Consider the following 24,619-nt stretch of genomic DNA (forward strand, 5'->3'; position numbering starts at 1 on the left):
GGCATACTTCCAGGTATTGGTGAATTTCTTTCATATTTTCATATTTCTGAGAGTAAAGTTTCTTGTAATATTTGTTAAGGATTTTTTGAATTTCTGAGGGGTCTGTTGTTATTTCTTCTTTAGCATTTCTGATTGATGAAATTAGAGATTTTACTCTTTTTTTCCTGGTTAGGTTAGCCAAAGATTATCTATCTTATTGATCTTTTCAAAAAACCAACTTTTGGATTTATTGATCTGTTGTATAATTCTTTTGTTTTCAATTTCATTTAATTCTGCTCTGATTTTGGTTATTTCTTTTCTTCAGCTGGGTTTGGGGTTAGAGTGCTCTTCCTTCTCCAGTTGCTTGAGATGTCCCATTAAGTTATTAACTTTCTCTCTTTCCGTTTTCTTGAGGAAGGCTTGCAGTGCTATATATTTCCCTCTTAGGACTACCTTTGCAGTATCCCAGAGGTTCTGATAATTCGTGTCTTCATTGTTGTTTTGTTCCAAAAATTGGGTGATTTCTTTCTTAATCTCGTCTATAACCCATCTATCCTTCAGAGTAAGGTTATTTAGCTTCCATGTTTTTGTATGGGAATGCAGATTCCTGTTGTTATTGAGTTCAACTTTTATTCCATAATGGTCTGAGAAGATGCAAGGAATAACTTCTATTTTTTTTAATTTGCTGAGGTTAGATTTGTGGCCTAGGATGTGGTAGATTGTGGAGTATGTTCCGTGGGCTGATGAGAAGAATGTGTATTCAGTTTTGTTGGGATGAAATGTTCTGTAGATATCTGTTAAGTCCAGATGTTGAATGGTTAAGTTTAAATCTAAGATTTCTTTGCTTAGCTTCTTTTTGGAGGATCTATCCAGCATTGCTAAAGGGGTGCTAAAATCTCCAGTTACTATGGAACTGGAGGAAATCAAGTTGCTCATGTCTGTTAGAGTTTCTCTTATAAATTGAGGTGCATTCTGGCTGGGTGCATAAATATTAATATTTGAAATCTCATCATATTGAGTATTACCTTTGACAAATATGAAGTGTCCATCCTTACCCTTCCTTCTTTTGGTTGGTTTAAAGCCTATTGCATCTGCGAATAGGATTGCAATGCCTGCTTTTTTCTGCTTTCCATTTGCCTGGTGTATAGATGACCATCCCTTCACCTTGAGTCTATATTTGTCTTTTAATGTAAGATGCGATTCTTGTATGCAGCAGGTATCGGGCTTGAGTTTTTGTATCCAATCAGCCAACCTATGCCTCTTTAGAGGACAATTTAAATTAAACCATTCATATTAATTGAGAATATTGATAAGCCTTTCGAGAGTCCGGTGGACATTTGTTGTTGTTGTTGTTTTATTAAATCATAGCTGTGTACAGGTGGACATTTTTAATCCTTTTGTGACTGTGGCAGTTGGAATTTGATTAAAATTTTCTGGGTGGGTTTTCTTTTGTGGTGGAGGATTATGCTGGTCTTTATGGAGGATAGGTCTGAGAATATCCTGAAGACCTGGTTTAGTTGTTGCAAATTTCTTCAACATGTGAATGTCATTAAAGTATTTAATTTCTCCATCATAAGTGAAACTCAGTTTAGTTTCACTGATCCTGAGTTGAAAGTTATTTTGTTTTAGGAGATTAAAAGTCGATGACCATCCTCTTCTAGCTTGAAAGGTTTCAGCAGAGAGATCTGCAGTTATTCTAATATTCTTCCCCTTATAGGTAATGGTTTTCTTTTATCTGGCTACTTTCAGAATTTTCTCCTTCATATTAACTTTAGTGAAATTGATTATGATGTATCTGGGGATGTCTTATTTGGGTTGAGTCATGCTGGAGTTCTGAAACTGTCTGCTATCTGTATTTCAGAGTCTCTTGGCATGTCTGGAAAGTTCTCTTTCAATGGAGAAGAGACTCTGTGCCTTGTGAAGCCACTTCATCGCTTTTGGGGATCCCTATAAGATGAGTATTGGTTTTCTTTGAATTATCCCAGAGCTCTCTGAGAGAGTGATCTGTTTTTGCCCTCCATTTCTCCTCCTCTTTGAGAGTTTGGGAGCATTTGAAAGCTTTGTCTTCGATGTCAGAAACCTTTTCTTCTGCTTGCTCCATTCTGTTACTGAGGGATTCTACTGTGTTTCTCAGATCTTTGAGGGCTGCAACTTCTTGTCTCAATATGTCAAAATCTTTTGTCATTTGGTCTTTGAATTCGCTGAATTCTTGAGACATTTTTTGGGTTACTGCTTGGAATTCTAATTTGATATTATTTGCTATCCAGATTCTGAATTCAATTTCCGACTTCTCAGCTACTTGTTTGTGCATGGGATCTTGTGCTGTGTCTGCCCCATTGTTCCTTGAGGGAGTTGATCTACTCTGATTATTTATATTGTAAGAGTGTTTCCCTTGATTTCATCTCATGAGTGTTTTTCACCGTTTCCTCTGGCTGTCCTCAGAGTTGGGGTGGTGTCTCTCCTAGATTAGACCCTGGGGGGAATCACTCTATTGTTGCTGGATCTTTGTAGGGAGTGACCCTATGTAGCTCTTCTGGGGCTGCCCCAGCCAGGGAGTTCTGGTTGTGGGAGCAGCTCCAGTGTGATACCCCTGGATCCAGCAACAGGGCAGTAGGCTGGGGCACATGGTTTGGGAATGCCTAGCGCCCAGTAACTTTGGCACAGAGGACCCAAGGCTCCATCAGCCTCTGGCCAGGAGAAGGGCTCCAGAGGGCATGCAGCTACCAGAGTCCCTGGTCAGATGAGCAGGCCGGTGTGGAGGCAGGGAGCATCCAGGAGGGAGGATGTGGGGTTGCCTGGCTCCTGGAGTTCCTGGTCAGGGCATGGGGTGGCCCAGCGGGTGGGGCGCAGCTCTTCCGGTGGTCCGGAAGGTTGCAGATGGTGGTCCCGGCACAGCTCTTCCGGAGGTCCACAAGGGTGCCGATTGCAGGTCCCGGCGCAGCTCTTCTGGAGGTCCAGGAGGGTGCCAATCCTGGTCTGGCGCAGCTCTTCCAGAGGTCCAGGAGGGTGCAGATTGTGGTTCCCAGTGCAGCTCTTCCTTATTTTGTAGCTTGATAGAGGAAATTATTAATTTCATAGTGCATATTTCCAACTGAGATCCAGATTGGTAGAATGAACAAGTCATAAAGCTAGAGAATAGTACCAGTTAAATTTAAAACTTTTCCCACTGGACCATGTTGTCTAAAACAACGAAAACTGGGAGTGTTCTTATGTGCTATTATAGACATGATTAGGGTTGCTTTTTTTTTTTTTTTTAAATTTACCACCACCGTTAACTCTGTGAGGTGGATTTGGCTTTATCATCTCTTTTCTGCCAGTGTCCATATGTTATTAGTGAGCTAAGTTTCAGATTGAAGATGAATGGAGTTGTGTTCTCTGATTGTGAAAACATTTGATTCATCTGTCAGATTCCAAGTATCCTTGGCCACATTTGTAGAACAAGGAAGGCAGAGCCCATGTTAATAGAAACAAAGACATGTGATACTTACGTCCTACGTGCTACAGCGGGGACACACTCCATTTGGAGGGTCACCGAAGTGCTAGCAAATCAGGGGAGAAACAGTCATTTCAGGTAGAGGAGTACATGGTAAAGGATGATGCTGTCACAGTAAGAACAACCCTACCTTGCACCACACTGGCAAGATAGGAATACAGTGAAGAGAAATTTTCTTTTTTTTTTAATAACGAGCAATAGAGTCCAACTACAGAAAGTCGATTGGACCCCTGAATCAAATGGACCCAGCAATGCAGACAAGGTCCTCTTTCCATTCTTCACCTTTGCAACTGTCTTCCTGCCTCACTTCTTCCTTTTATTCTTTCTTGAAACCACTTTAATCTTCCTTCCTACACCAATAGTGGAAAACACTGCCATCAACCATCTAGCGGCTCAGACATCCAGTCCAAGTTTCAAAATTCCTAGAGGTTGGCCAGTTTGGTTCAACTGTGAACCAGACACTTTTGTCTATAGAAAGGGGCGGGAATTAGACCATCTGGAGTCAGGTGGCCCCTTCTAAAGCACTCGACCAAAGCCAAAGAGCAAGGTCACGCTGAGCAAGACCTGTGATCTCCACATAGATAATGGAAGAGAAAAGATGAAACTTTCAAATTAATGCTTATCTTGTGGCCTGGAAGAATTTATTTCCAGTGCAAAATAAAAATGCTTCTAATGTGGGCCCTTCTGTTTAAAAATTATTAATGTTTTTGCCAGGTTGGCGGCTCATGCCTGTAATCCCAGCACTCTAGGAAGCTGAGACCACTGGATACCTTGAACTCAGAAGTTTGAGACCAGCCTGAGCAAGAGCTAGATTTGGTCTCTAAAACTAGCTGGGTGCTGTGGCAGGTGTCTGTAGTCCCAGCAGCTAGGGAGACTGAGATAAGAGGATCTCCTGACCCAAGAGTTTGAAGTTGCTGTGAGCTATGATGTCATGAGGTTCTACTTAGGGCAACAGAGTGAGACTTTGTCTCAAAATAAAAAAAGTATTAAGACTTTCAAGCAGCAGAGCATTAAACCAAATGTGAGGCTCTTCCAAGTGGGGGGTTCTGAGTAGTGCACAGGCCTTGCACCCATCAAAGCTGTCTCTAATTGCCTTCTACGATTCTATTTTATTTTATTTGTTTTTTGAGACAGATTGTCACTTTGTCACCCTTCGTAGAGTGTGTGGCATCACAGTTCACAGCAACTCCAAATTCTTGGGCTTAAGCAATTGTCTTCCCTCAGTCTCCCAGGTAGCTGGGACTATAGGTGCCTGCCACAACGCCCAGCTATACAATTCTCTTTTAAAATTTAAAGAAAGCTTTTTTGGGATGATAAAGCTTATCAAGTTAGGGCAGTGCCTATGGCTCAAAGGAGTAGGGCGCTGGCCCCATATACTACAGGTGGTGGGTTCAAAGCCAGCCCCAGACAAAAACAAAAACAAAAAACTTATCAAGTTAGCTTACATGTCAATAAACAAAATGCTTTTTTGAGGGCCTACTTATGTGCTCATCTTCCCCCAAGATACCATGATATTGGGGTTCCATATTATATCTGAAAAAAATCATGTTTGGGGAAAGAAGAAAATTCAAGTCCAAATTCAAGTCCTTTGAATTGAGGTTGAGGGATATTCTTACTCTACATAACAGAAACATAAATTTCATTTCAGTTTTAGGTAATGATTTTTAGATTTTACTCCTTCAAAAATTTTTCAATCAATTTACACTTTAATTAAATGGTGGTAGCACATCCCTGGTAGAAATGGAGAAGTATCATTTTTTTACCTAGATCAGATTATAATTTCTGAAAATATTAGATCCTCAAAATGACCAAGAACAGAAAGGAGAAAGGACTCTATGTTAGAACCATGGCAAACTTAATATTACCTAAATTGTACAAGATAAAACCTAAATGTCTGCTGTGAAATGCCTTTCTCAATATTTCTATAAATTCCTGTGGACTTAGATACTCACTAGGACTTCAGAATTTTATGTCTGAGTTTCTGTGTCCCCACTTCCCCAACCCCCACACACCTCATCTGCCACAGATACTATTTCTTTTCATTTGAACCCTGCCAACCCTATATTGAAACACACCCCCTTTATTTTGACGTCCTTAAAACCAATCATACAGGTCTTGGCATGCGTCATGCTTCACTAAGCATCTCAATCTTACACTAAAGCAACATAAGTCAAAGATGAGTGGCAGCTCATCTTTGTTGGAAGATTTGTTGGAAGCTTTTCAGCCCCTGTGCCACTGGGATCCCCACTGACTGTCTCCAGACACAGGTCTGGAACTTGCCTCTCCTATGACTGGGGCCCTTCTTCCTTGGAGACCATCTCATATTTTGCCTTTCCTCACACCATCACCGAGAATGTGGTGTCTTTGACTTCTTCTATTGCCTGTCTTTACCTACCCAAAGATTCAGTAACATCTCTGCTAATCATCTCTCATTGTTCGAACAATTCTGAGAGCACTAGCTTAGGTTTTTACATTTGGGAGACTCTTCACCTCCCTTCATCTCCTCCTGACCATCACCAGCAATTTCTCTAACTGGAATGAAACAGCAAAGAGATTGGATTTTTCTATCAATATGAATCTTGCCATTCCCTGTTCCAAGGGAACTTTCTCTCAAGACAGAAAGGCCCAAACAGCTTGGGTTTTAAATAAAAATTTTATTTTACCACACTACACTGGGAACGAGTAAAATAAGCTCCTTTATCTGTTTCATAAAACGTAATTCCATTTTAGCTTATTTTAATCTCAATTTTCTTTTGTTTCTATAGAAACAAAGAAATCAAATCCCAGCATTTAGTGTTCACACATGTGAATTTTCGATTTATAAAACGGTCTTAAGCTATTGTTTTAATGCCTAGCAAATTCAAAAGAGCTGTTAGAACCAAGTTATTTATCATAAATTCTATAAGGAAAAAAATACCTTCACCCCTCCAGAAAAACAATAATAAAGAAAATTAAACTATATTGTTAATGTCCCTGAAAGTACTAATGCCATGAAGTAACAAAGCTTTGTGAGATGACACTTTGCTTAGGGAACTTGGTTATATATGTTGTTTTTTTAAATGATAGTTCCTTCTCTGTCATTACTTTTACCCACCTGATGTCTTCTCATAGCCTCCTAAAATGAAATGGAAATTATACTTGTGCCATTGCAATGGAAATATTCTTTACTTAACAGTCCAGGAAGGTGTTTTGAGAGGTGGTTTTGCTGATAGAAAAGTTTACATAAAGAAATATGGAAATCCAATTGTCAGAACTTTGTAAAGTATGTATTATGTTTACTGTGCTATGGTAGGTAGGTGGAGTGGAGAGTGTTAAAATGATTTCAGTTGGAGTCCCAGTCTTGCTATTTTTAAGGTAGATGACTTCACGTAAACTATTGCCCTCAGTGCCTCCGTCTCTTCATCTTCAGAATGGGTGCAGCATCTATCGTACAAAGTTATTCAAGGGTTAAGAGTAATAGTAGCCACCACTCACTGGGCACTTTACCGGCATGACTTACTTCATGACTCTGTAAGAAGTAAAGCAGATTGTTGAATAAGTCACTTCGTTCAACTTCATTTCATTATAACTTGGAAGAGGAAAAAAAAAATTCTATCCCGGGCTGGGGCCACTGTCCATGAGATGTGGCTGTTCTCCCCACATCTGTGTAGATTTTCGCTAGGTTCTTGGTTTCCTCCCACATCCCAGAGATGTGCCCAGCAGGTTGATTGGCCCGTCTGCATAGTCCCAGTGTGACTGACTGTGGGTGGGTGTGAGTGCGTCCTGCAATGGACTGGTGTCCTGTCTAGGGCTGGACTGTGAGCTGCTGGGAAAGGTTACAACCATTAGAGCCCAGAACTGGAGCAAGCAGGTAAAGAACTCTTACTTATTTTTATTAATCTTTCTTAAATATATGTGTAGTTCACTTTATTTATTTCCATGTTTAATATTGTAAGCATTTTGGTCTTTATTTAGAAGTTTAGTCATGTGTTTGTAACCATAAATATGTAGTAGGTGCTTAATTCTTATTTATATCAATTAGGCTATGGCAAAATTGGTGTTGCAACAATTGTTTTGCAAAAAATCACAGTTTTCAAGAGCCCATGGAGGATATTAAAGATTTATTCTAGTACTATCCCCGTTTATCTGGTAAGAAAACAAAGATTCAGAGCATCTTAAGTAACTTGTTCAAGCATTAAGTGGCAGAATTGGAATTAAAAAACCAAGTCTTTGATTCTAAATCTTGTGCTCTTAACTTCTTTTCTTTACTACAGCAAAAGGGAGGCTCATTGGCGTTAGTTCATTTTTCTGTTTTAGAAGACTAAAAATTGGGCCCCAGTCCGCTCTGGCTTGTAAGGTCATCACTGAGAAGTCTGCTGTTAGCTGGGCAGGGTTTTCTTTGAAAGCTAGTTGCTCGTTTCATCTTGCAGCTTATAGAATTGTCTCCTCATTTTGATTTTGGTCAGGTTGGCCGTGTCTTCAACATATACTGTTTGCTCTGACTCTTCCCAGAGTTTTGATGAGTATCTTCTACCTGGATATCTGACTCTCTGGCAAGACCAGGGATGTTCACCTCAATAATTCCCTTCACTAGAATTTCTACATTTTTTGTTTTTTCTTTTTCTCCCTCCAAGGTTCTTATAATTTGTATACTGGCTCATTTCATGTAGCTCCATATTTATCTGAGTGCTTATTCGTTTTTCTTTATTCTGTTTTCTGCATGTTTAGCTGACTAGGTTAGTTCAAAAGCCTTACCTTCAAGCTCTGAGATTCTTTCTTCTTCTTGGTCTAGCTTATTGTTGAAGTTTTCTGCTGTATTTTGTAATTCCCTAAATGAGTCTTTCATTTCTTAAAGATCAGTTATATCCTTGCTTATTTTGTCTATAACTTTAGTCAGTCTTAGCACCCAACCAGAATGTGCTTCAATTTATAAGAGAAACTCTAACAGACATGAGCAACTTGATTTCCTCCAGCTCCATAATAATCGGAGATTTTAACACTCTTTTGGCAGTGTTGGATGGTACTGCCAATAAGAAGCAGAGCAAAGAAATTTTACATTTAAACTTAGCCATTCAACATTTGAATTTAACAGACATCTACAGAACACTTCATCCCAACAAAACTGAATACACATTCTTCTCATCAGCCCACAGAACATACTCCAAAATTGATCACATCTTAGGTCACAAGTCTAACTTCAGTAAATTTAAAAGAATAGAAATTACTCCTTGCATCTTCTCGGACCACCATGGAATAAAAGTTGAACTCAGCAACAACAGGAATCTGCATACTCATACAAAACATGGAAGCTAAATAACCTTATGCCAAATGATAGCTGGGTCATAGACGAGATTAAGAAGGAAATTGCCAAATTTTTGAAACAGTTTTTCATATTTTTCATTCACGTCCTGAATTATTTTGGGGGGGGCAGTGGGGTGGTTACTTTGTATTGGTTTTCAACTTTCTCTTCAATCCATTCATCTTTTGTCATCCATATTCTGAATTACAATCCTGACGTTTGGACAATTGTTGGGGTTTATTGCTGTGGATCTGACCCTTCAGGGGTGTCAAGCTAGCTTGTTTGTTCATGTTGCCAGAATTCTTTTGCTGTTTTTTTTTTTTGTTTGTTTGTTTGTTTTCCACCTGAAACCTCTTCTCTCAGTTCAGGACTAATAGGTTTACAGCACACTTGTTCTTTATTGCTAGGCACCCTCCTACATAGTGAGGAGGAGAGATCGCAGGTAGCATCTTTGTGTCCTGCTGTGGAGGACTGGCCTGGCAAGAGAGAGGTGAACACACCAAGGGCCTATACTGCAGCCATTCTCTTCCCTTATCCCATCTCCCGTGGTTGTCTCAGCCCAAGCTGGGGCTTGGTAATATTCATTTGGATTGGTGGGTTGGTCCACAGGCTGCTGTTAGATCAGTGGTGCTCAACCTTCCTAATGCCTCCTAATGCCACAACCCTTTAATATATTTCCTCATGTTGTGGTGACCCCCAACCATAAAATTATTTTTGTTGCTACTTCATAACTGTAATTTTGCTACTATTATGAATCATAATGTAAATATCTGATATGCAGGAGACCCCCAAAGGGGTCGCCACACACAGTTGGAGAACCACTGTGTTAGAGGGTCTTGCCAAGGGCTAGGGAAGTCCCTGTACACAGAGGCAGGTAGTGTAACCTTGGCAGAAACCTGAACATATCATGGGACTGCAGATGGCAACCAAGGACGGCATGGGACTCTGGCGTCCAGACAGATCAGGGGATCTTGGCCAGTACCTGGGTGGATTGCAAGACCTTGGAAAGTCCCTGAACATGCCATAAGACCTTAGCTGGTGGCAAGGCTTCTCACAGAACTAGGTATTTTATAAGACTGCAGCCAGTCAGGAAGGATACAGGACTTTGGTGAGTTCTTGGACAGATCATGGGGCCATATCCAGTGTGTGGGCAGGTCACAGGCCTACAGCCAGCAGCAGGGTAGCTTGTCAGGCTACAGCAGTTGGGCCACCTGTGGCTTGTTTAATTTATCTTGAGTTCATCTTTTTCTTTCTTTCTTTTTTTTTTTTTTTGAGACAGAATCCCACTCTGTTGCCCAGGCTAGAGTGCTGTGGTATCACGGCTCACGGCAACCTCAAATTCCTGGGCTAAAGTGATCCTCTTGCCTCAGCCTCCCAAGTAGCTGGGACTACAGGCCCCTCCCCCCCCCAAAAAAAGAAACAGCTATTTTTTTTTCTGTTTTTTAGCAAAAGCAGGGTCTTGCACTTGCTCAGGCTAATCTCGAACTCCTGTGCTCAAGGGATCCACCCATCTTGGCCTCCCAGAGCACTAGGATTGCAGGTGTGAGCCACTGCACTCGTCGCTTGATGCATCCTTTTTATAACAAATAATACCGTGAGAACTGATATAGAACTATGCTTGCTTGGCCTTTGTATAGCCGGAGAGTGACTTAGCTGACATTTTTATAATTTAAGTAATTCCCCCAAACCACTTTGCTGATATAGCTATTATCTGTTTATGAGTACCAACACATGCTGTCAGTAACTATCAATACATATACCAAACTATGAGAAACTGTGGAGTGAGATGTTTCAGAGACCAAAGGAAAATCTTATGAGAACCAGGAGACAACAAATAAATCTGGCTTCTGGACCTACAGCAGATTCATTTATTAATTCATTCATTTTAGTAAGATACAGGGTGATAAATTTGAAATAACATACATAAAGGGCTCCATTGATTATGTACAGAACATTGGGTGCAGACAAGATTTTCTTAATGCATGAGAGGTTAAGAATGATCACTTTTGATGTTAATTGGAAGAATTCTCTGTAGGGTAGGTACACTCTTGACAAATGAGTTCTCAGTTAATTTCAGGGCATGGTAAGTGAATGGTACACTCTTTAAGAACCAGTTTTCCTCTCATTTATCAACACTGTACCTTATAATGCTACATTAAAAATTGCTTTCCCATATGATTACTTTCTTATAGAATTAAATTCAGACTGAGGTCAAGTCTATAGTCACTTCAGTTTTCATTAGTAGTGAATAGTTTATAAAAACAGAAAACTGATCCTTTCTCTCTGAGTTGGCCTGAGACGATCCTATTAACACACAACAGCACTTCCTCTTCGACATGTTCCCAGATACTCCCAGGTTGAATGAGCCAGTATTTTTCCTCTGTTCCTACAACCTCTCTCACCTACCTCTATTTTATCACTTACTGTGTTGCACAAGAATCATCCAGTATCCTCCTGGTCTTTCCAACTGAACTGTGAACCCCTGGAACCAAAGGTGATGGTTTTGTTCATGTCCAGCATGCAGCTCAGGGCCCATCCTCAATACTTTCTTGCCAAATAAATGGATTGATCCACAAGGGTAACAGAGGCAGTGGAATGCAGACAGATGGAGCCCACTTTGCTTTGCAATATTCTAAGCAAAAACATGATGAAGATGTGACATGACGTGATGATAAAGGAAACAAAGGAGTGTTTGTCTCTTTCATCTTAAAAAGAAGTGGAAATTTATTTTAGGAAAACATAGGAGGCCTGGGTGCGGTGGCTCACACCTGTAATCCCAGCACTTTGGGAGGCCGAGGCAAGTGGATTGTTTGAGCTCAGGAGTTTCAGACCAGCCTGAGAAAGAGCAAGACCTTGTCTCTAAAAATAGCCGGGCATTGTGTCTGGCACCTGTAGTCCCAGCTACCTGGAAGGCTGAGGCAAGAAGATCTCTGAGCCCAAGGGTTTGAGGTTTCTGTGAGCTATGATGCCACAGCACTCTACCAAGGGAAACTTTGTCTCCAAAGAAAAAAAAATAGGGAGGTAAGGAGAAGTTTGTAGAGACTGCTGATTGTCTGCCCAATAACATTTTGCACATTCTTCCTTACCAACATAAATCTGATTTACTAAAGCAGTACCACGTCCACATTTTTTGAACTGAGTTTCTCCTCCTCCCTTGAAGATCAGAGAGTGGTCATGCAACATTTTGATCAATTTCATTGTAAGCAAAGGTTGCCGTGTGCTGCTTTCAGGAGAGCTCCCCTTAAAGGGGGGCAGACTCAGCTGGCAGACGCCCTTTGGGTTTTTGATCTTTTTCTTCCTGCCTGAAATGCAGAAGCCCCAGCTAGAGTTGAAGCAGCTCTCTGGAGAATGTAAGAAAGAGCATCACAACGAGTGTCACACCAGCCCTTGCTTCAGTAGTTCTATCTTACAAGTGTGACAAACATTAGGAGATAACACTGACATGGTTTGTAATGAATCTTGGGAATTTCCTGGATCTAGAGGTCAAACAAGAGTGCAGAGACAAAGACAATGCTGGAGTTTCTCGGTTTGAACACCAGAAGTTTATCTCCATATACAAAGAAAATGGCTGAAACAGAGAGGAAGGGGTAAAAAAATTGACTTTATGTCCTGAGTTCAAGACAATCCAGGTGAAGATGCCAAGCTTAGGAGGAAAATTATGTCAGCCTAGCTCTTTGGGTGGAGGACAGAACTGGAACAGAAGAATAGGTGGGTGTGCGTACAGATAAAGAAGGTAATAAAGGACAAAACGCTGAGTCAGCAGTCTTAAGTAGAGCAGAAAAAGGAAAAAAAAAGGATTCATCAGAATTGGGAAGAAAACAAAACTTGGGCACCAGGAAGCAAATGCCAGGCTTTTTCAAGATAGTCAATGATGCAAAATAGCAAAGAAGCAGCATCATTCTCAAGCTGTCATTGACTGTGGCCCCTGGGAAGAGTGGGGTGTCTGTGAAGAAAACAATTTCAGTAACTGGAGAGAGAGAGCCTGAGATTCATGAATTGTTCTCAGTGAGAGGATTCTTTAACGAATCTTGACTATGAAGGGGAGAAGACAGAATACCAAAACCCAAATACTCTAAAGAGATAATAGGTTAGTCATTCCCCTGTAGCAGATTAAAAAGAATTTTTTTCATTGGATCAAGAACATTTAATCAAATCTAATATTTACTACGTTCCTACATTTTAGTGGAATGTAAAATAAGCTACCAGTCTCATTTGGGGCCAGACGTGTTTTCAGTAGGAAGATTTGTTTTTAAGACAAGCATCCTATAGAAATGTCTGATATAAGTATAACTTTGAGAAACAATATACTGCTATCTTGGAATTAAGAGGCCATGGGTTTAATCATTTAGTTCCACAATGATTTTATTATGGCCTTTGCATCTGTTTGCACCTTTTTACCTTCCTCTCTTCATTGGTGAAAATTGGATGCTAAAAGTTGCTAAGATTACCGTTGCTTCATACTTGGCATTCGCCGAGCAAGACTTTTCCATTTTCTCCCCTAATCCTTATACTTGGCCCAACCGATATTTTGGATCCGACCAAGTAAACTGTTCCAGACTCACACTGGCACCCTTCCTATGTCAACTCACCCAGTAAGAGTCTGCAGTGTATATAACTTTATGGAAGAAGGGTTCAGACAGAATTCAAAGATCTATCTGCATTCTCGTATGCTTCTATTTGGACTGGCACCTAGAATTATGAGTCTATAAAAGTCATCATCATCAACATCATTTTATGCATTTCTTAATTGCAAGTAATTTTTCCAGCATTAACTTTGTGCCAAATATTTTATAGACGTTATTTCTTTTCTCCCAGTAACACTAAGCCCATTTCACAGATGATAAAAGTGATAGTCAAAGATTTTTAGTGACTCGGGTGGGTCTCTGAGCGAGAAAGCAGAGGAGCAGAAAGTTGATCCCAGATGTGTGTGACTGTAAAGATCATTTCTAGTCTGATTCACAGACTTTCATATGATCATGGACACTCTAATTTAGAAGTATGTTTATAATACTTTGCTCTTCATAATGACCCAATTAAAAGAAACATAATTATTTTTTATTTTTCTTATTTATTTTACCCATAAGGAACTGAGTTTCAGAAATATGCCTTAGACACTCAGCTAGTCATGGACCAAGTCAGCCCAGATATCCCACTCCAAATTTTAATCCCCTTCTTTAAATTACTTAACACTGGAACAGAAAGCACATTCATAAAATTTAATCTCTGCTGTAGTGGCCAGATACCTGTATTAAAACCATTAGGATTGATTATTTTCTCTGTTCTTAGTTATCTAATTTTTTTTAAAGAATGTTGTCTAAAAGGTTTCTAAAAATCCAGTAATCCACATTAGCAATGGATCAACCAGATCATTTGGAACAAGGCTTTGGGGTCGATCATTTTTAGAACCAAAAGCAGCGCACACCATTTTTAGTTTACTATTTTGAGGTTCTGAAATGTTCAGTTGCGTTTGTTCCCTTTGGTCTGCAGCCAGGAACAGAGGCATAAGGGCTCAAATACCAAATGAAAGGGTGTTCTCACAGTGTTTCTGGCCAGGACCAGAGTGGAAATATCGGAGAGCTCACAAGCAAAGCTGTTCTTCTGAGATTTTTATACCAAACCTGCAAAAGCAAGATGCTTGCAAGTTTTTTTTTTTCTTTGCGCAGTTATCTGAAGCAAATTCTTACCATGAACTCTGCCCAACCTGACTTTGAACTTTACACATTGCATCCATCCATTCCCTCCGTCCACTCATCCATCCCAAGACCATGTGTCTCTGCAGGTATATCTTCTTTGACTCATGCTTGGATGAGTAGGTGACTCTTTTACAAATACACCTCATTCAAAGATCCACTTTGTCATTTTGCTTTTCATTCCCAGAAGGATGGATTAGAAGCCAATTAGTCTACTTACTCTAAGGGTATATAACCAGGCAAAGGAAGTTGCCAAGAAACCTGTGTAATTATATTCTATTTCCCCAAAGTTCTTAAATTGCTAACTTAAGAGAAATACTGTCTCTTTCAAAACCTATTTTATTTTTTAGCTCACCTATATAAATTTTTACCAAGTTTATTTTTGATTATTGGATTAATACACCTCTAAGCGTAACTTGCACTTCTAATTTTACACCATCCCCTAGCTTGCAAGAGGAAGGTATGATCTCTCAAAGCATAATTATCTTCCCTTTATTTAACAACCATTGACTTGTGAAATTCTACTGTTTAGTTATTAATTTTATTTCTAAATTGATGGTTTCAATTCCTTTCTAGATCATTCATGTTCTACCTTCATAAGCTCAGGCAGTTAAAGTAAAAACTACAGTAGTTAAATAGAATCATTTCAAATATGAGAATCCATTTAAATTAATAGATCCAGGAAAGAGCAGATACTCCTCAAGATGTTCAGAAAGATTTAGTCTTAAACCAAAACAAGCAGTAAGCTCCTTGAGGAGGTTAGAGAAAGGTGGAACATTAGTTAGAGATCTTAAGAGAGGGGTGTTCACAAAAGCATGTTTTGTGGAACATCAATTCATAATTGCCACGTTAAAAAGAATTTGGTAGTCAAATAACTTGAAGGAACACTGGGTGCAACAAATGTAGCCAGGCCACTATTTTCGGGTCTCTTCGGAAACTTGAAGGTGCTGATGGTCCCATCGGCAGTCTGGAGGGGAGTATCATGTGCTGTCGCCAAATGTAATTGATGGTGCAAAGATTTTCTACAGACCATCCCATGAGGTTGTAGCTCCTTAGAATCCATTCTGGGGAGCTCTGAGCTAGAGCAAACATGGCCCCTTGAAAAAGATATATTAGTGAACCTCTTGGAGCATTACATGATGGGTTAAATACATCATCATATTTAGTCTTCAGAACAGTCCTGTGTGATGGATAGAAAATGTTATTTGTGTTTTACAAATGAGGACACAGAAGTTCAATGGATTTTTCAATAGTTACTAACTTCCACTGCTTTTAAACAACCCAAGGACCAATTTGCAACCTATGTGGTCCAGGGGTAGACGTGTGTATATAAAACTCAACAGATGATTTTTTTGTACACTTATGTTTGGAAAATTGTTTCCTCATGGTCATACATAGTTTTAAGTGACAGAGCTGAGACTTTGAATTCTAGCTTCTGACTCCCAAGTTCAGTGCTCTTTTTACTGTAACATGCCACCCATGAAAGTGTCTCTGCTTCTAGAATCTTCAGGTAAAAGCTCTGGAAATGGGCAGAAAGTCACACACTGGCTGATTGGTACCCTTTCACCATCACCGTTCCAGGTGGAACAGTAATCTCGAAGATAACCAGGTAAACAAAACAAGTCTTTAAAAATAGAAGCCAACGTCCAAAACTGCATATTGACTTCTTGCAAAACCAGGTAGAGACATATGGCTTATAAGCATGGAATGCGGTGTGGTCAGATAGGAATGCTTTCCTTCCCATTATCAAATGGAAGCATGACTGCATTTCTCCTCAGCACCATATGGGCATGTTTTAATGTTTGGTGACTTATCCTTAAAAACTATATTCTCAAATATAAAATAAGCTCTTTTCTTCCGCCTCTCTAAAATCCATGAAAACTTTCCCTTTTCACAGACAACAGTGAGTTTTCCAGATTTGCTTCCCTGCCCTTTCATTCTGACTGTGAAGGTTCTGGTTCAACTCCCATTTCTGTAATAAAATTGCTTTCTTAAAAAAAAGTTGTCAGCAATTATTAACCCTTTTGCCTCTGCTTCCTCTGATAACAGCAATTGGACAGACTCCCCATTTAAACACTGAGTTTGTCCAATTAAGGTGCTACAAACTCTAATGGGGCGGTGGGGTTAGCTTGCCTTTAAAGCAGTTGTTCTAACCTGTAGACATTAGTCTCCTTAAGCTTTTTATACTTTGCTGGTGCCTTTGTTAGTAAGGAAACTCCAACTGGTCTTAACCAGGTAAAATGCCCCCTCACTTAGACCACTCAACAGCCGAGGTACACACTTCTCAGCTATTCCTTGAACTTTGGAACAAAGCAAGCAAATGCCCAACCTTGGAAAAAATGTGTCCCTTCGCTTAATATGGTCCAAGAAAATTGCTTAGCAAAAAGGATTGAAGGAGAATTCATAAACAAAGAGCATATCCTATTATATTTACAGGTCAAATGCCTATTTGGGGGACATTGTACATATTTTGGTAATACACATGATATTCACTCAAAGGAGTCTAAGGGCTTTTTGGAAACCATTAAGGTATGCTAAGTAAATATATTTTTTGGTATGTGTGCTAATTTCAAAAATCCATTCTTTTACTCAGAATCCATTGTTTCATGTCAGAACCTACCATTCCAGAAGTGGCCCTGTTGAGTTGGACAGTTTACTGAGTGGGGAAGAAGAGTGAAGTATAAGAGTTTATGCTGCACCTAGGAAAGCTTTGGTTAAGAGATGATAATTTGTTTCCATAGGATGCATTTGCATACTGAGAAAAGAAATACTTTAGGGGTTATGCCCATAACTTAAGTGTTGCAAGAAATTTCTGACAAGAAGCAGCTAAAATATTCCTAAGCATTAAGAAGATCCCCTTATGGTATCAAGTACCAATGCTTCATAAATTTAGGAGAGGGAGCTTTTGCACAGGGGTGGGGGAAACAAAAATGGAGGAGAGGAACCATGTTGAGCAGTTTCTAATGAATCAAAGTAGAGTAGTTTTAATCCAGAGCTTATTTGTGAAGAGTACTAATTCAGTAAAGAAGGGACAGAAGTCTGGAGAGCTAAAATGACTTGTTCATAATCTCAGAGCTGCTAAAGGGCAGAGTAAAGGCTGACTCCTGTCTGGCAGCTCTGGCATGATCTTTTTTTTATTTTATTTTATTTTATTTTATTTTATTAAATCATAGCTGTGTACATTGATATGATCATGGGGCATCATTCACTAGCTTTACAGACCATTTACCAAGTTTCACATATACCCTTGTAAGATGCACCCCTGGTGTAATCCCACCAATCCCCTTCCCTCTACCCACCTCCCTCCTCCCTCCCCTCCCTTTCCCCCTTGCCCCTATTCTTAGGTTGTAACTGGGTTATAGCTTTCTGGCATGATCTTTTTATGCATTCTCCACACACCAGAAGAAGAGGTAAATCAGTTCCCTTCAACAAATTTCACTGAGATATTCAAAACCCACAGTTATCTCTGGGAGGCCGAGGTGGGTGGATCACTTGAGCTCACAATGTTGAGATCAGCCTGAGCAAGAGTGAGACCTTGTCTCTAAAAAAATAGCCAGGCATTGTGGTGGGCACCTGTAGTCCCAGCTACTTGGGAGCCTGAGGCAAGAGGATCGCTTGACCCCAAGAGTTTGAGGTTACTGTGAGCTACGACACTGTGGCACTCTACCAGGGGCAAGAAAGGAAGTCAGAGGAGGGGGAGGCGGAAGAGGAGGAGGAGGAGAGAAACCCACGTTCATGTCCACATTCTTAAGAAACCCAAGGTCTGGTAATTCAGATCTTTGCATATTGTTTACCGAATGCCAGGGATTGAGCCATGTTCACATCTATGTATTTCCCACCTCGGATGGCGGCACCAACCTCAGGCGCCAGGCTTTGGTGCTGGGAATCAGACTGTACTCCCAGCTCTTCTTCATGCCTCTGGGCTCCCCCCAGCCCCCCACAGGCCCCAGCACTGCCCACTGCTCTGCCTCCCACTGTGGCTAACCTCGTTGGAGCACTTGCGGCCTCTCCCTGGACCACGGCCACAGCACCAGCTTCCTAATGAGTTTGCTTGCCCTCATTGTTATTCTTCACACAGGTCTGAGCAGAGGTATTTTAGGTCTGCTCAAGCCTTCTTTCATCTTACCGCTTAAAGCTTAAACAATTTGGCCTGGAAAAGAAAACAGCCATGATCTGGCCTTTGCTTACCCCTCCAATAGCACTGCTGTCATGACTCCCCACTTCTAGCTTGTGTACCACCACACTGCTTGCTGCTAGTTCCTTACACACACGCACATGCACGCACCCCAGGTGGGCTCATCTCTCCATGCCTATGATTGCCCTGCCCCTCTTACTCCAGTTAACCCCCCCACTTAGCCCACTTAAATAATTTCAACTCCTGTTTAACACAGAGCCACCACCACTTTGGCTGGAAAACCTCCCGTCACCTGCCACCCACATTCACCAATGAGGTTCCCCCTTGGTGCTCCCAGATGGCACTCCACCCTCCATTCCTGCATAGAAGTCTCCATGTGTGATCTTCACCCTACATCCTCGCTCTCTGAAGCTCGGAATAGTGTCTTACCCATCTTCGCATTCTAAATGCCTATTATGAAGCCAAGAACCTAATAGGTACTCAGTTTGTTGAATAGATGGAGAAGTAAAGCACCCATATCCCAGGTGATCCTTTTCTAAAAAGGAATCCATGCTACTGTATGGATTCCCATTTTAACATAAGTGTATGAATGTAGATCTTTTATTATTTTGGAATTGTAAGCATGTGCATTTAGTTGACTCATAATATCAAAAGATATTAAGCATTTTAAGTGAGACCCTTTTAATAAAACTATAATGGCCTCTAGTTATAAATAAACTGTTCTTTCCTAATTGGAAGGATTACCACAATCAAAAATGCAGGTGGTAGAAGGAAACAGTCAGGTCTTCAGTAGGAATTGTGATCTCTGCTTTGCACATGAAGAAATTTAGTCACATGGAGGTCGAAAATTTTGCCTGAGGTCATACTGCTACGTGTATGTTACAGAGTCAAGACTGGGACACAAATCCACCTGAGAGGAAGTCTCTGTCCCTCCCACTGCACCAAGCGGCCTCGTGCACCAACACCGTCCTATTACATTCAGAGCTTACACACCCATAGGGAATTGTAAAATGTTGAATATATGAAAGATTCTCAGCGTTGCTCATAAAGTATTGTATAGAAGAGAATTTCATTATTTCAAATAGTGTGTACTTGATTTCTTTAGAGAAAGGAAACAAATAATCAACATGAAGATATAAAAACCCTTGCCTGTGAGCATTGCTTACCCCTTAAAAGGCTATGGACCATGGTCGTGTCCTCTGGTTCAGAGAAAGCCCCAGATGAATTCTCTTTTCCCTTCTCCATCATCCAGCCCAGAGCACAGCTTTGCAATCCCCCTTCCATTAACTACCCGTTGTTTCTTTAACAAACCCCGTCTCATTTTAAAATATTATTTTTATGAAAGGTCATGTTACATGGTAGAAAACTGAAAAAAAAATTAATGGGTAGAAGTGGTATGAAGAAAATGCATTATTTCAATAGTTTTATTACTTTTGCCCATTGCACATTTACAGGTTTTTGTTGTTTATATGGATTTGTTTATAGACGGCTCTATTCAAAACATACTACTTAACACTTTGATCATTGAGAACTTTAAATCAGCGCTCTACTTGCTTTTCCACAGGAAGAGCTCTTTTCTAAAAGATTTACCCACATTGCTGTTAATATTTTTATTCTTTTTCTTAAAAAAAAAAAAAAACTATTAGAAACTCTCAGAAAGGATCATATAAAAATTATCTCATCTTAAAGGTTAAACAGATGTCATTAGCCTAGAAATTTAGTTGCTGAAAATTCAGCAACCAATATCTGTTAGAGCGGTTATTTCTGTCAATATATTTTTTTTTTTATTATTTTGTTTTGTTTTGTTTTTGTCATTGACCCAAGTATCTAGAACAGTGCCGGTGTATCCAGTCTGTGCTTTCAAAATCTGTGTTTAACGAGAAAATTCTGTCTAGCAGTCTGAGCCCAGTCATTTATTGATACCCTTCCCATGTTTGGGTTTTTTATTCCATCATTTGGTCTATTGGTTACGTGACTGGTTATGTAAATTAAGCAAAGGAAGAAAGGAAAGGAGTAAGGAAAATGACTGGAAGGGTACGGAACAGCTCATAGAAACAAAAAGTTGGGCACTTGGGTCATAAAAGAACAAAGATGGGAACCAGACACTTCAGGGCTCCATCTAACAGACACAAGTCAACAGCTTCTTCAAGGTTCTGCTACAGAGGAAGAAGTTGTTCCAAGGGTTTTTCCATTTTTGTGTCACCCCCCTCAAGATTTGGCTTCCCAGAAGAGGCAGCCTGAGTGGCTGAGTGTGGTCGGTCCCTACTCCCTGGGACTGGAAGAAGAGAGAAGTGACCTTGACAAAGCCCCAACCAAACCACATGGACACAGACCACGCAGGGGTGGCTGCAGGGAAAACTCCAGTGTCCTTCTATCCCTCCTGAATGAAGACATGGGTGGCAAACAAATAAGCAGATATCTTCGAAGCCTCTAACAACACAGCAGATGGACTCTGATTCCATCTTCTGATAAAGTGATGGAATTCTTGCAGATTCACCTTAGATCCTGAGGTCTCAACCTGCATTTGTCATATAAGATAACCAGCAGCTTTATACAATGTTTTCTAATTGCATGCTCCCCCTCCCATTCTTCTGCCCATTTTCCATGCCCAACCTGCTCTAAAGCAATAGAGAACTGAGTAATAAATATTAAAAATGAGTCAATAAGAAAAGGAGACTAGAGAATTTGATTGTGGATGAGCAAAACTTTAAAACCATTGTCTGAAAAGCTAAGTTATAAAGTTAGCAACCGTATTAATAGTAATTAATATAATAAACACTGGTGTTTATGAGATCCTTCTTTAATATGTATGTCTACATAAAGAAAATCTTATTGATAGATTTTTTGTCAGGGAAACACAAAAATGGGCAGATAGTTTGACGAACCTGTAAAGTGAAGCCAGGCACCGTGGCACACGCCAGTAACCCTAGTACTCTGGGAGGCCGAAGCGGGTGGATCGCTTGGCTCAGGAGCTGGAGACCAGCCTGATAAGAGTGAGGAGACCTCATCTCTACTAAAAGTAGAAAAACTAGCCAAGCATTGTGTCAGGCACCTGGATTTCCAGCTGAAGCAAGGGAATTGCTTGAGCCCAAGAGTTTGAGGTTCCTTTCCTTCCACCCAGGGCAACAGAGTGAGACTCTGTCTCTAATAATAATAATAATAATAATAATAATAATAAGTTGAGATTTAAGGCAAACCGAGAAAAACACTACAGCGTATGGGATGTAGAAAGAAAATAGTTGATTTCGTCTCCTGGTCCTAAATATCGGGCTTGCCGTTTCCTCTGACAAGTTCTCCCTCTTTCCCTTTCAATAGCCAGCTCAAGTTTCACCTACGATACTCTCCTTGAAATATCCCACAATTCAGTTATCCAAACCTTTTTGTTCACTCCTATAATATTGTGTAAATGTAAGTATCACAGCTTTATTTTATTGGCTTTCTATCTTAATCTGCAACAGTCCCTGATTATGTTTACTGAGCACTTACCATGTATGAGGCACATAGGTATTTGTAATACCTAAAAGTATTATGTTAAAATAAGTAAAAATAGTAGTTTTATAAGTCCATATTTATAATATTGTAAATATTTTATCAATATTACATTATTTTATAGTATTATAAGCATTATCAGTCCTTTGGTATAGGTCTTCTGGTTGCCTTTATTTTGAAAATTAAAGGGGTTAAGTATACAATGCATCACTGAACAAAGATGATACGTTCTAAGAAATGTGTTGTTAGGCAATTTTGTTGTTGTGCAAACATCATAGGGTGCACTTACACCAATCTACATGGAGGAGCCTATTACACAGCCAGGCCGTATGGTGTAGCCTGTGGCTTCCAGACTATAAGCCCATACAGCCTGCTATTTCACTGAATACTGTTGACAGTTGCAACACAGGGTTGAGCATTTATGTATTTAAACATACCTGAACACAGGAAAGGTACTAATGATACAGTATAATCTTATGGGACCACCGTCATATACGCAGTCATTGGCAGAAACATCACTATGTGGTGCGTGACTATGTACTTACTCATTTATCAAAGGTGGCCTTCAACTGCCATAGTTCATAACCTGCTTTAGCCTGGACTTACACTTGCATGTAAGTGGCAGGCAGAGAGCCAGAGCAAGCACATTCCTGATGTAGACAACCCTAATGACATGCCTCAGGAGAGGATCTTCCCAGTTTCCACTGCAGTTTTCATGCCTTCCAAACCTATGGCCAGCCCTACTCAGCTTGTGGGATATCCTGAAATCTCTAGGTTACTCGGATGGATTTGGAGAACTCTGTCCTGCGTAGCCCAGGAAGGGAAAAACCAGCATCTTGTGTGCTCAATACTAAGTTGAAACTAGTAGATTAACAGCTGGGTGCTCACTTCAGAGAAAAACTCAATCAAATTCAAGAAGGGAGGAGGAGCAAGTTCCCACCCAATGGGAAGAATGCCTGGGTTCATGGCACACGTCCTGGGTGACTTTACCTTACAAATATAAACAATGTAACCTATTCATGTGTACCCTCATACTAATCTGAAATAAACAGAAATACATTTTTTAAAAATTAAAAAGAAGAAATCTCAAGGTTATTCCTTCCTTGGTGGGAAGATATAATAAAATACAGTACTCTTTCATATGAATTTTTTTTTTAAGTTGTGATTTTACATTTTGACTGGGCTGCCACTTGTCAGTGTCACTTAGTACGTGCTCAATAAGTGCTTGTCAGATAAAGATTTGATGGATCAGAAAGTTTCTTGAGGGAGGAGGGAGGTGGACGGAGGGAGGGTGATTGGTGGGATTACACCTGCAGTGCACCTTAAAGAGTATATGTGAAACTTAGTAAATGTAGAATGTAAATGTCTTAACACAATAACTAAGAAAATGCCAGGAAGGCTATGTTAACCAGTGTGATGAAAATGTGTCAAACGATCTATAAAACCAGTGTATGGTGCCCCATGATCGCATTAATGTACACAGCTATGATTTAATAAAAAAAAAATAAAGATTATTACTGTAAAAACTCAATGCCACGTTGGAAAACAAAAAGAGATAATTATCCTAGCAATATAATTTGAGATTTATTGAATAACTAGGTTTTACTTAATTCATACATATATAATACAGAGACTTTATAAAATTCCTAGAAAACTAAGTATTAGATAAATATTGTCTCTTTAGGTGAACTCAAAGTATAAAACTATTTAAACATTTATTGAATAAAGAACAGATCATATTTGGTAAGGAAAAAAAAAGTTTCTTCAAGAATGCTTAATCTTGACTGCAAATTTAATGAATAGTCCATTCACAATCTAGATGCCATTATATCAAGACATCCGAGGGGCATTCGTATCACCTTAAACTTACCAAGATAGAAAAATAAAGTATCTCAAATTTGATTTTGTTGTTGTTGTTGTTATTTTAGCCTTCTGCAAGCTGAGCAAGAAATACCACGGCCCATTGTACCACAAAATATCAAAAAATAGAATTATTTTCACGACACATCCTCTTTCACCAGGGTGACCTCCCACCTTTACTGTGGCACTGTCATTCTTAGGTGACACCTGCTTTGCTTAAAACCAACAGCTCCGGTGTGAGCCTCACTGTAGCAGATGGCTTGAGGCGTGATGTGTTAATGGCAGTGATTACTTTATGAATAGTGACAGCTGATCAGGGACATCATAAAACAATAGTGGCTGCCATCCTGGAAAAGGTGCTAAATAGGGGTGACATGCTGAGTGAGGGCTATCCCTCTCTCTTGAACCTCATTATCAATTCTAAAGGGGCACACAGGCCAGCCAGAGGAAAGAACTGAACCAGCACACAGATTTTCCTCCTAGTTAATTGGAGCTGGGGAGTGTGAACGGCTTTTAACACGCATGCCTTTGGGGTAGATGCTAGTGTATCTTTCCAATTTTACTTCTCATGCACTGTCCTCTGAGCTTATGGGCCAATAGTCACCACTTTTAAGAAGTCTGGTTCCTGTTACTCTTCTTCATGAAACACAGGCAAAACCAGGGGGTAGAAATCACAGGGACAGTGTGGACGAATC

Source organism: Nycticebus coucang, chromosome 2 (genome assembly GCF_027406575.1).
Source record: "Nycticebus coucang isolate mNycCou1 chromosome 2, mNycCou1.pri, whole genome shotgun sequence".
Lineage (NCBI taxonomy): Eukaryota > Metazoa > Chordata > Mammalia > Primates > Lorisidae > Nycticebus > Nycticebus coucang.